This window comes from Manis pentadactyla, chromosome X (assembly GCF_030020395.1).
Source record: "Manis pentadactyla isolate mManPen7 chromosome X, mManPen7.hap1, whole genome shotgun sequence".
NCBI classification, from domain to species: domain Eukaryota; kingdom Metazoa; phylum Chordata; class Mammalia; order Pholidota; family Manidae; genus Manis; species Manis pentadactyla.
In genome coordinates, this window is record NC_080038.1 from 39,641,685 (window position 1) to 39,651,301 (window position 9,617).

At 39.7% G+C, this 9,617-nt stretch overlaps 1 pseudogene; it reads left to right on the forward strand.

Moving 5' to 3' along the window:
- Positions 1-7,880: 7,880 nt before the first annotated feature.
- On the forward strand, positions 7,881-8,531 carry LOC118923511 (glutathione S-transferase Mu 4-like; annotated as a pseudogene).
- Positions 8,532-9,617: the final 1,086 nt, after the last annotated feature.

The window sequence follows — 9,617 nt, forward strand, 5'->3', positions numbered from 1 at the left end:
TAGCCAGACATATTAAGAGAAAAACAATATACACACATAAACAGAGTCAGAAATGAGAAAGGAAAAATCATGATGGACACCATGGAAATACAAAGAATTATTAGAGAATACTATGAAAATCTATATGCTAACAAACTGGATAACCTAGAAGAAGTGGGCAACTTTCTAGAAAAATACAACCTTCCAAGACTGACCAAGGAAGAAACAGAAAATCTAAACAGACCAATTACCAGCAAAGAAATTGAAATGGTAATCAAAAAACTAACCAAGAACAAAACCCCCAGACCAGATTCATTCACCAGTGAATTTAATCAGACATTTAGAGAGGACATAATACCCACTCTCCTTAAAGTTTTCTAAAAAATAGAAGAGGAGGGAATACTTCCAAGTTCATTCTATGAAGCCAGCATCACTCTAATACAAAAACCAGGCATAGACACCACAAACACAAAAAAACTACTGGCCAATATCCCTGATGAACATAGATGCAAAAATGCTCAACAAAATATTAACAAACTGAATTCAAAAATACATCAAGAGGATCATACACCATGATCAAGTGGGACTCATCTCATGGATGCAAGGATGGTACAACATTAGAAAATCCATCAACATCATCCACCACATCAACAAAAAGAAGGACAAAAATCACATGATCATCTCCATAGATGCTGAAAAAGCATTCAACAAAATTCAACATTTATTCATGATAAAAACTCTCAACAAAATTGGTATAGAGGGCAAGCACCGCAACATAATAAAGGACACATATGACAAACCCACAGCCAACATCATACCTAACAGCGAGAAGCTGAAAGGTTTTCCCCTAAGATCAGAAAAAATGCAAGGATGCCCACTCTCCCCACTGTTATTCAACATGGTAGTGGAGGTCCTAGCCATGGCAATCAGACAAAACAAAGAAACAAAGGCATCCAGATTGGCAAGGAAGAAGTCAAAATGTCCCTGTTTGCAGATGACATGGTATTGTATATAAAAAACTCTAAAGAATCCACTCCAAAACTACTAGTTCTAATATCTGAATTCAGCAAAGTTGTGGGATACAAAATTAATACACAGAAATATGTTGCATTCCTATACACTAATGATGACCTAGCAGAAAGAGAAATCAGGAAAACAGTTCCATTCACAATTGCATCAAAAATAATAAAATACCTAGGAATAAAACTAACCAAGGAAATGAAAGACCTATACCATGAAAACTACAAGACACTCCTAAGAGAAATTAAAGAGGACACTAATAAATGCTCTTGGCTAGGAAGAATTAGTATTGTCAAAATGGCCTTCCTGCCTAAAGCAATCTACAGATTCAATGCAATCCCTATCAAAATACCAACAGCATTCTTTAATGAACTGGAACAAATAGTTCTAAAATTCATATGGAACCACAAAAGACCTCAAATAGCCAAAGCAATCCAGAGAAGGAAGAATTAAGCATGGGGGATCTACCTTCCCAACTTCAAGCCCTACTACATAGCCACAGTAATCAAGACAATTTGGTACTGGAAAAAGAACAGACCAATAGACCAGTAGAACAGAATAGAGACTCCAGATATTAACCCAAAAATATATTGTCAATTAATATATGATCAAGGAGCCATGGATATACAATGGGTAAATGACAACTTCTTCAACAGTTGGTGTTGGTAAAACTGGACAGCTTCATGTAAGACAAGGAACCTGGATTACCGTCTAACTCCATACACAAAAGTAAACTCAGAATGGATCATAGGCCTGAAGTAAGTCATGAAATCATAAAACTCTTAGAAGAAAACATAGGCAAAACTCTCTTGGACATAAACATGAGCAACTTCTTCATGAACACATCTACCCGGGCAAGGGAAACGAAAGCAAAAATGAACAAGTGGGACTATATCAACCTAAAAGTCTTCTGTACAGCAAAGGACACCATCAGTAGAACAAAAAGGCATCTTCAAGTCTGTGAGAATATATTCATAAATGATATAACTGATAAGGGGTTGACATCCAAAATATATAAAGAGCTCATGCACCTCAACAAACAAAAAGCAAATAATCCAATTAAGAAATGGGCAGAGGATCTGAACAGACAGTTCTCCAAAGAAGAAATTCAGATGGCCAACAGACACATGAAAAGATGCTCCACATCGCTAGTCATAAGAGAAATGCAAATTAAAACCACAATGAGATATCACCTAACACCAGTAAGGATCACCACCATCCAAAAGACAAACAACAACAAATGTTGGCTAGGATGTGGAGAAAGGTGAACTGTCCTACAGTGCTTGTGGGAATATAAATTACTTCAACCTTTGTGGAAAGCAGTATGGAGGTTCCTCAAAAAACTCAAAATAGAAATACCATTTGACCCAGGAATTCCACTTCTAGAAATTTACCCTAAGAACACAGCAGCCCAGTTTGAAAAAGATAGATGCAACCCTATGTTTATTGCAGCACTATTTACAATAGCCAAGAAATGGAAGCAACCTAAGTGTCCATCAGTAGATAAAGAAGAGGTGATACATATACACATATACACAATGGAATATTATTCAGCCATAACAAGAAAAAAAAATCCTACCATTTGCAAAAACATGGATGAAGTTAGAGGGTATTATGCTCAGTGAAATAAGCCAGGTGGAGAAAGATGAGTAACAAATGACTTCATTCATCTGTGGAGTATAAGAACAAAGCAAAAACTGAAGGAACAAAACAGCAGCAGACTCACAGAACCTAAGAATGGACTAACAGTTACCAAAGGGAAAGGGACTGGGGAAGATGGTTGGGAAGCGAGTGATAATGGGGAAAAAGGGGCATTACTATTAGCAGGCATAATGTAGTGGGGGGGCACGGGGAGGGCAGTACAACACAGAGAAGACAAGTAGTGATTCTATAGCATCGTACTATGCTGATGGACAGTGACTGTAATGGGGTATGTGGTGGGACTTGGTAGTGGGGGAGTCTAGTAACCATAATGTTGCTCATGTAATTGTATATTAATGATACCAAAAGGAAATAAATAAATAAATAAAAACAAAAAAAAATATATGCCAGGCAGAGTTTTCTGAGGCAACATTAGCAGAGGTTCCAATGTCAAGTAACTAACTTCATGGGTGTCTTGCCAATGGGCTTCAGCCCTGGACAAGCTCACTATGGATTCAGTGAGACCGAAAAGTGACAATGGAATGTTCTTGGCATGAAAGGGTTTATACCCAAGTTTATTCCCATGGTGGCAGGTCAGTCACTAGAATCCCATCCACTCAGAGTGAGTCTGTATGCAGCAAGCCAGTCTCTGCCTCTGGGCCTCTCTGCCCCCACAGCTGTCTCTGTCTTTGTCCTCGGTGCTGCCATCACTCTAGCCTCTGCTCTTCTGCATCGTTGCAGCCTTGCAGCCCTGCAGCAGCACAGAGCACTGGGCGGAGCTCTTTATATAGAGTCAATAACAATGTATTGCCCACACGGGTGTAATGAGCTAGCCAACCAGGGCAGGGTACAATCCTGGCCATGGGAACCTTCAATTTCTCCACAATGGGTTTTGAGAAGCAGGGTGTGGGGTGTCAATTCTCCTGATGCATATCATTGCAGGTATGGTGTGGTTCTGAAGTAGCACTCATAATAATGGCATCCTGACTGCAGCAGCTTTTTTTATTATGGCAGTGGCTGTATGGTTTTGGAGCTAGAAGATTTCTGATGTAGAGGAAATAGCAGCTTCCTTGGTGGCCCAGGTCTGCAATCTGGCTTTGGGATTTGCTCCAAGAATCTTAGAGTTTGTTTCTTCACCTCTTCCAATTGTTCTTAGTGACTAAAAAAACTGCAAGCCTTTCATTTTTTCTGGGTATAACGTTTGGAGCACACAAAGGTAGGAGATGAAACTAGAGAGACATCGAAGGACTTTGTATGCTATGTTATCCAGAATTTGGAATTTTCCTTGTAGGTAATGGAGATCCATTAGATAAATTTAGGTGGAATTTTTAGATTTGAGTTTTAGCTAGATCAGCACTACTCAGAGCATGGTCCATGTATCAGTGCTGGTCCAAGAACTGTTTGTTATTAGTTTACAGTTAGTACAGAAATTGAGATGAAGTATTTAAAAACTTTCATAGCAATTTGACATTGCTGCCACATCCAAATATGTGATTAGTTGACTTTGACAAAATGTCAGTCTGCCATCTATTGGGAAAAAAAAATCACACTGATCCTTCCCCATAAGTAGCTTGAGAAGCACTGAGCTATATTATTCTGAAGATTATATGGAAACTGAAATGAAGGCACAAAGAAATAGGGATATTTCTACTCAGCCTGACATAGTGATTTCATGTTTGATATGTCTACCTGGTCCACACACAGCAGAGATAAATATATAAAACAGAAGAATAGAAAGCCAAAAAATGTACAGTCAGCCCTGAGAACAAGAAAATGGAACAGAAATGCAAAGCAGTAGTACTGGATTTGCTGAGTTCCAAGTTGAGAAGCAGAAAAAGACATCGAGGATTTTAGTGTCTGTGAGGTATGAATTTCTTCAATGATGATATGTTGGTATTAAGTTCAGTGTTGTCCCCAAATCTCTTTCTTTCGACTTTGATCTTGAAAGATAGTTTAGCTGGCTATAGTTATTTTCTCCCAGCTCCGCATCATCTTTCTTATCTTTTGGATAAGGAGTGTGATGTCAGTCTGTCATTAATCTGTCAGATAGCTTTTAAGATATTCTTTTGGTCTTTGGTACACAGCAGTTTCATTTTGATGTGTCTAGCTGTGTCTTTTTTATTTATTCAGCTTGAGATTTAGTATGATTCTCATGTCATTATCTTTTCCAAATATTATCTCTTTTCCATGCTCTGTGTTCTCTTCTTTTGGAGCTTCTATTAGAGAAATAGTGGATATTCTTAGTACCTTAACTTTTACAAATTTCATTTCCTTTTTGTTTGTACTCCATTTTAGGTATTTTTTACATCCCACTCAACATTACTCTTTTAAGCTATGTATAGTGTGTTGTTTAAAATATCTACTGAGTTGGTAATTTCAAAAGCTATATATATTTTATTTCATAAAATTTTATTTCACTGGTTTTCAACTCTTTCTATCTGTTCCTTAATAATAGTATTTCCTTCCTTGTGATTTTCACTAGCCTATTTTACTTCTTTAGCCAATTTAATATTCTTACATAGTGTACATAAAATTCAATTATATAAAGTTCAAAAGAATAATATTCTTTATGCTTATTACATGTTGTTTATCTGTAGTTACATGTTTATGATTCTCATTCATGGTGGCCTGTTCTCATGTATTGATTGTAATTTTTTATTGGGAGCTCATGCTTGGTAGAAGGGGAGGGAATATTTATGTGTGGAAATCTGTAGCTCCAGACCAGAGGGGGTTCCCTGCTCTGGGCAAGTTCACTCTGGATTTGGTCAGACTGAAAAATGATAACAGAACATTGAGGGGAAAAGGGTTTATAACAAGCTTTATTCTTGTGATGGTAGGTCAGGCTAGAATCACATCCTCCTCTGGCAAGTCTACAGGCAGCAAGCCTGTCTCCGTCATTGCCTCTGCCCTCCACTCCAGTCTCTGCCTCTGCTCCAGGCTCTGCTGAGTGCTGGGAGGAGCTTTTTATATAGTGACACTGGCAATAATGGCTTATTGCCAACATGTGTGCAAGCATGCGCCTGTGCAGTAGGCTAAGTATTACATCATTGCATGTGTACTGTGGGTGAGTAGATTAGGATCAGGTGAGGATCCATGCCATGGAACTTCCATTTTCCCTACAAAATCCTATGTCACCCATTTTGAGAATGGGTCCCTTCAGAGAGAACTTGCATTTTCTTTTTTAGGTTTCTTGAAATGTAATCAACTGGGGACCACTTTTCCACTTTTATACTGATTTCTTAGGAGTTTCTTGGATCACTCAGTGTGCTAGTCAGGATAAGACAGACTATCTTATTTATTAGTGTGGTATATCACAAGCTAGGATCTGATCACCGGATTTCCAATGTGTGTGTGGAGGAGTTTCCCCACAGCTCTGTGCAATTCTCCAGACACCAGCTGGGTGTCCTACAATTCAACTCAGTTCTGATATTATCTACCAGACAGAGTAAGATTCCATAGGTTAGGAATTTAGTCCCACAGCACCCCCCCCCCACCAACATACACACCTCAGATGCCAATCACAAATCCAAGTTGTCACCCTTTTTTCTGACCAACTAACTACAGCTCAGAGGCTCCCATGACTCCCTCCTTGGACTTCAGACTCAAGTCACAAGTCCAGATTATTACCTGTACTTCTGACTGACTGGCTATAAATCAGAGGTCCCCACAACCCTTCCTAGGGTCCAATTAATTTGCTATAGTGGCTCACATAACTCTCAGAACTTCTTTGCTCACTAGATTACCAGTTTATTATAGAAGGATATAATGTAGGAATAGCCAGATGGAAGAGATGCACAGGGCAAGGAATGCGGAAAGAGTGCAAAGTGTCTATGCCCTCTCCAGGCTCACAACCCTCCCAAATTTCCATGTGCTTACCAACCCTGAAACTCTCTGAACCCCATGGTTTTAGTTTTTTATGGAGGCTTCATTACATAGACACAGTTGATTAAATCATTGGCCATTGGTGATTGAACTTGTCAGATGGGTGGAACTGAAAGTTCCAACTCTCTCTAATCAGTGGTTGGTTCCTTTGGTGACTAGTCTCCATCCTGAGGCACTGTTCAAAGGTTACCTCATAAACATAACAAAAGACACCTTAATAACTAACATCATAGGAAATTCCAAGGGTTTTAGGAGCTCTGTGTCAGAACCTAGGATGAAAACCAAAAACATATTTATTATAAATCACATTATAATCATATTAATATATTTTCTGATAATAAATATTGCATTTCTAGGAAAACCCTACTTAGCTGCATTTGTTGGATAAACCCTAGATGTTTTTATTTTGTTTCATTTTGTCTTCAGTATACTGCTGGTGTTTGCTTTATGAGAAGTCTAGGATTTCCTTTTCTTATATTTTCTTTCATGAATTGTGTGTGTAGGCATGTGTAAGGGGGGGAGAGAGCAAGTGAACAAATTAGTTTAATCCTGAAATCTCTGTGACTTAAGACAACAAATATTTGTTTCTTGCTCGTGCAAAATATGCTTTAGGCAAGACATCTCTTCAGAGCAGCTTTCTCAAGCAGTGATTCAGGGGAATCCAGGCTGTTTCCATTCTCTGATGTTATGTCTTCTAGGTCTCTACAGCAGAAGAAGAACATGCTCAAAGATGGTGAAGGAGTATTGGACTTCCTCAGCACATAAATGACCAAGGGCAAAAAGTAGTCACATGGGCCCACCTAACTGCTAGAGGGCTGGGAAATAGTTTTTCAATAGATGCTCAGGAAGTAAAGAACTCTATGTCAAAGAGCACAAGTAATGTCTACCACTCAGGAAGTGTAAATTTGAACCCTATGAGGGTAGCATATGCTTTTAAATTCTCAAGGCAGACTTTTTTCCCACCCAAATCCCAGACCCAAACATTAAACTTTGCTGGAGGATTTATATCCTGTCTATACTTCTCATAGAGTGGAGAGCTTTGAAAGCCCATATTTTATTCAGGAATCTTAATTCCATCTCACTGCCTCACAAGGGCCCAAGGCCTTGGTGCCTTTCCACGTGGTTATTAATATACACGTTATTTACTGATGTAGGTAATGCTTTTAGGATAGACAAAGCACTAGTACTTATTTATTTAGTAGGTTTGCTTTTAATTTTGATCCCTAGGGAGTCTTTCTTCCCTTCTTAACTATAACTTTTTATTTTGATATAATTTCTAATTTAAAGAAAAATTTCAAGAGTGAAGTTCCAGCCCAGCTCTGTGGAGGCCATCCCCTGAGTCCACAGAAAGCTGAACCATGGACATGACTTTGGGTTACTGGGACATCCATGGGCTAGCACATACCATCTGCCCACTTCTAGAATACACAGACTCCAACTATGAGTAAAAGAAGTACATGATGGGAACACTCCTGACAATGACAGAAGCCAGTGGCTGAAAGTAAAATTCATACTAGGCCTAGACATTCCCAATCTGCCCTACTTAATTGATGAGGCATACAAAATCACTCAGAGCAATGCCACCCTTTACTACATTGCTGTCAAGCACAACCTATGAGAGAAACAGAAGACAAGATTTTTGTGGACATTTTGGAGAACAAGGTTTGGACACCACCAATTAGCTGGTCACTGTCTGCTCTAGCCCTGACTTTGAGAAACTGAAGTCTGAGTGCTTGGAGGGGCTCCTCAGAAGATGAAGCTCTTCTCACAGTTTCTGGGGAAGAGGCCATGTTTTGCAGGGGACAAGATCCCCTAGAAGCCATGGTTTGCAGAGGGCAAGATCACCTTTGTGGATTTCCCTGCATTTGAAATCTTTGACCTGCACTGTATATTTGAGCCCAAGTGTCCAGCTGTGTTTCAAACATGAAGACTGCATTGCCTGCTTAGAGGGCCTGAAGATCTCTGCCTACATAAAGTCCAGCCACATCCTCCCAGCCCTGTATACATAATGAGTGCCACGTGGTACAGAAGTAGGGCTCTGAAAGGCTAGGAGATAGGAGTGAAGAGCTTGTGCTGCATCTCTTCTTCTGGGGCCCTAGAGAAAAACCAGACCTCCTTGCACTTCCAGAATCACTCCTCTTGTTCCATTCTCCTTCTTTTCTTTCCCTTCTTCACCCTCAGGCCTTATTAGGCCCCTTTCCTTCCTCTAATCCCTGTTCTTCTAAGTCCTTTAAACCTCTATAATACACAACTTTTCTTCAGCAAAGTCTGCCCTCACACTGGTGTTATCCTTCCTGCACTGAAGCCAACTAAACTATCTTTCCCTTCGGTAGTTGCTTGTTTTGAGGTGCCTGACTGGACTTCTTCTCTGTAGTCCTGAGCTCCCCAACATTGCCCTGAAGACCAGTATTGGCCTGGTACACAGGCCCTGCTCCCCTAGTGAAGTCCCTGATCCAGCCTTGCCTGAGCCCCAGTAAAGCCTTAATTATATACACACACACACACACAAATTTATAAAGGAAAATATGAGAAGAAAATCCTAAACCTACTTCATGAAGCGAATGTTATATCAAATCTAATAGTACTAAAACAAAACAAAAATATCTCAACTGTATTAATCTTTGAAAAAATATTTCTGTATTTTCTATGATGCTTTGACATCTTGGGGCCTTGCTAATTCTGGAGAGACTGCCCCTCCCAGGGCTAGCTAATTCCCACAAATAGTAAACAATCTGCTTGCCAACATGTCTTTCATATGCAAGCCAACCAATCTATAGTTCACATTCCCAATCACCCCCTTTATCAAACTCACACACCAAGCCAATATTACCCCTGCTCTAAATCACCCCAGAGCCAGGTACCAGACAACTGGGGACTACCCCTACAGCCTACAGCTTGCTCAGATTTTTCAGACTAGCCAATCCTAGCCTTACCTTGCCTTGTCCAGTCCTTTCTGAGAAAACCACACTAAAGACTTTTTCCCATGATCTCCCCTCACTCCTTTTGCCTCTTGATGGACCCTGGTGTGACATGCCCTCTCTCCTTGGGAACTGTGAGTAATAAACTCTTATCTCAGAGTTGTCTCATGTCTGTCA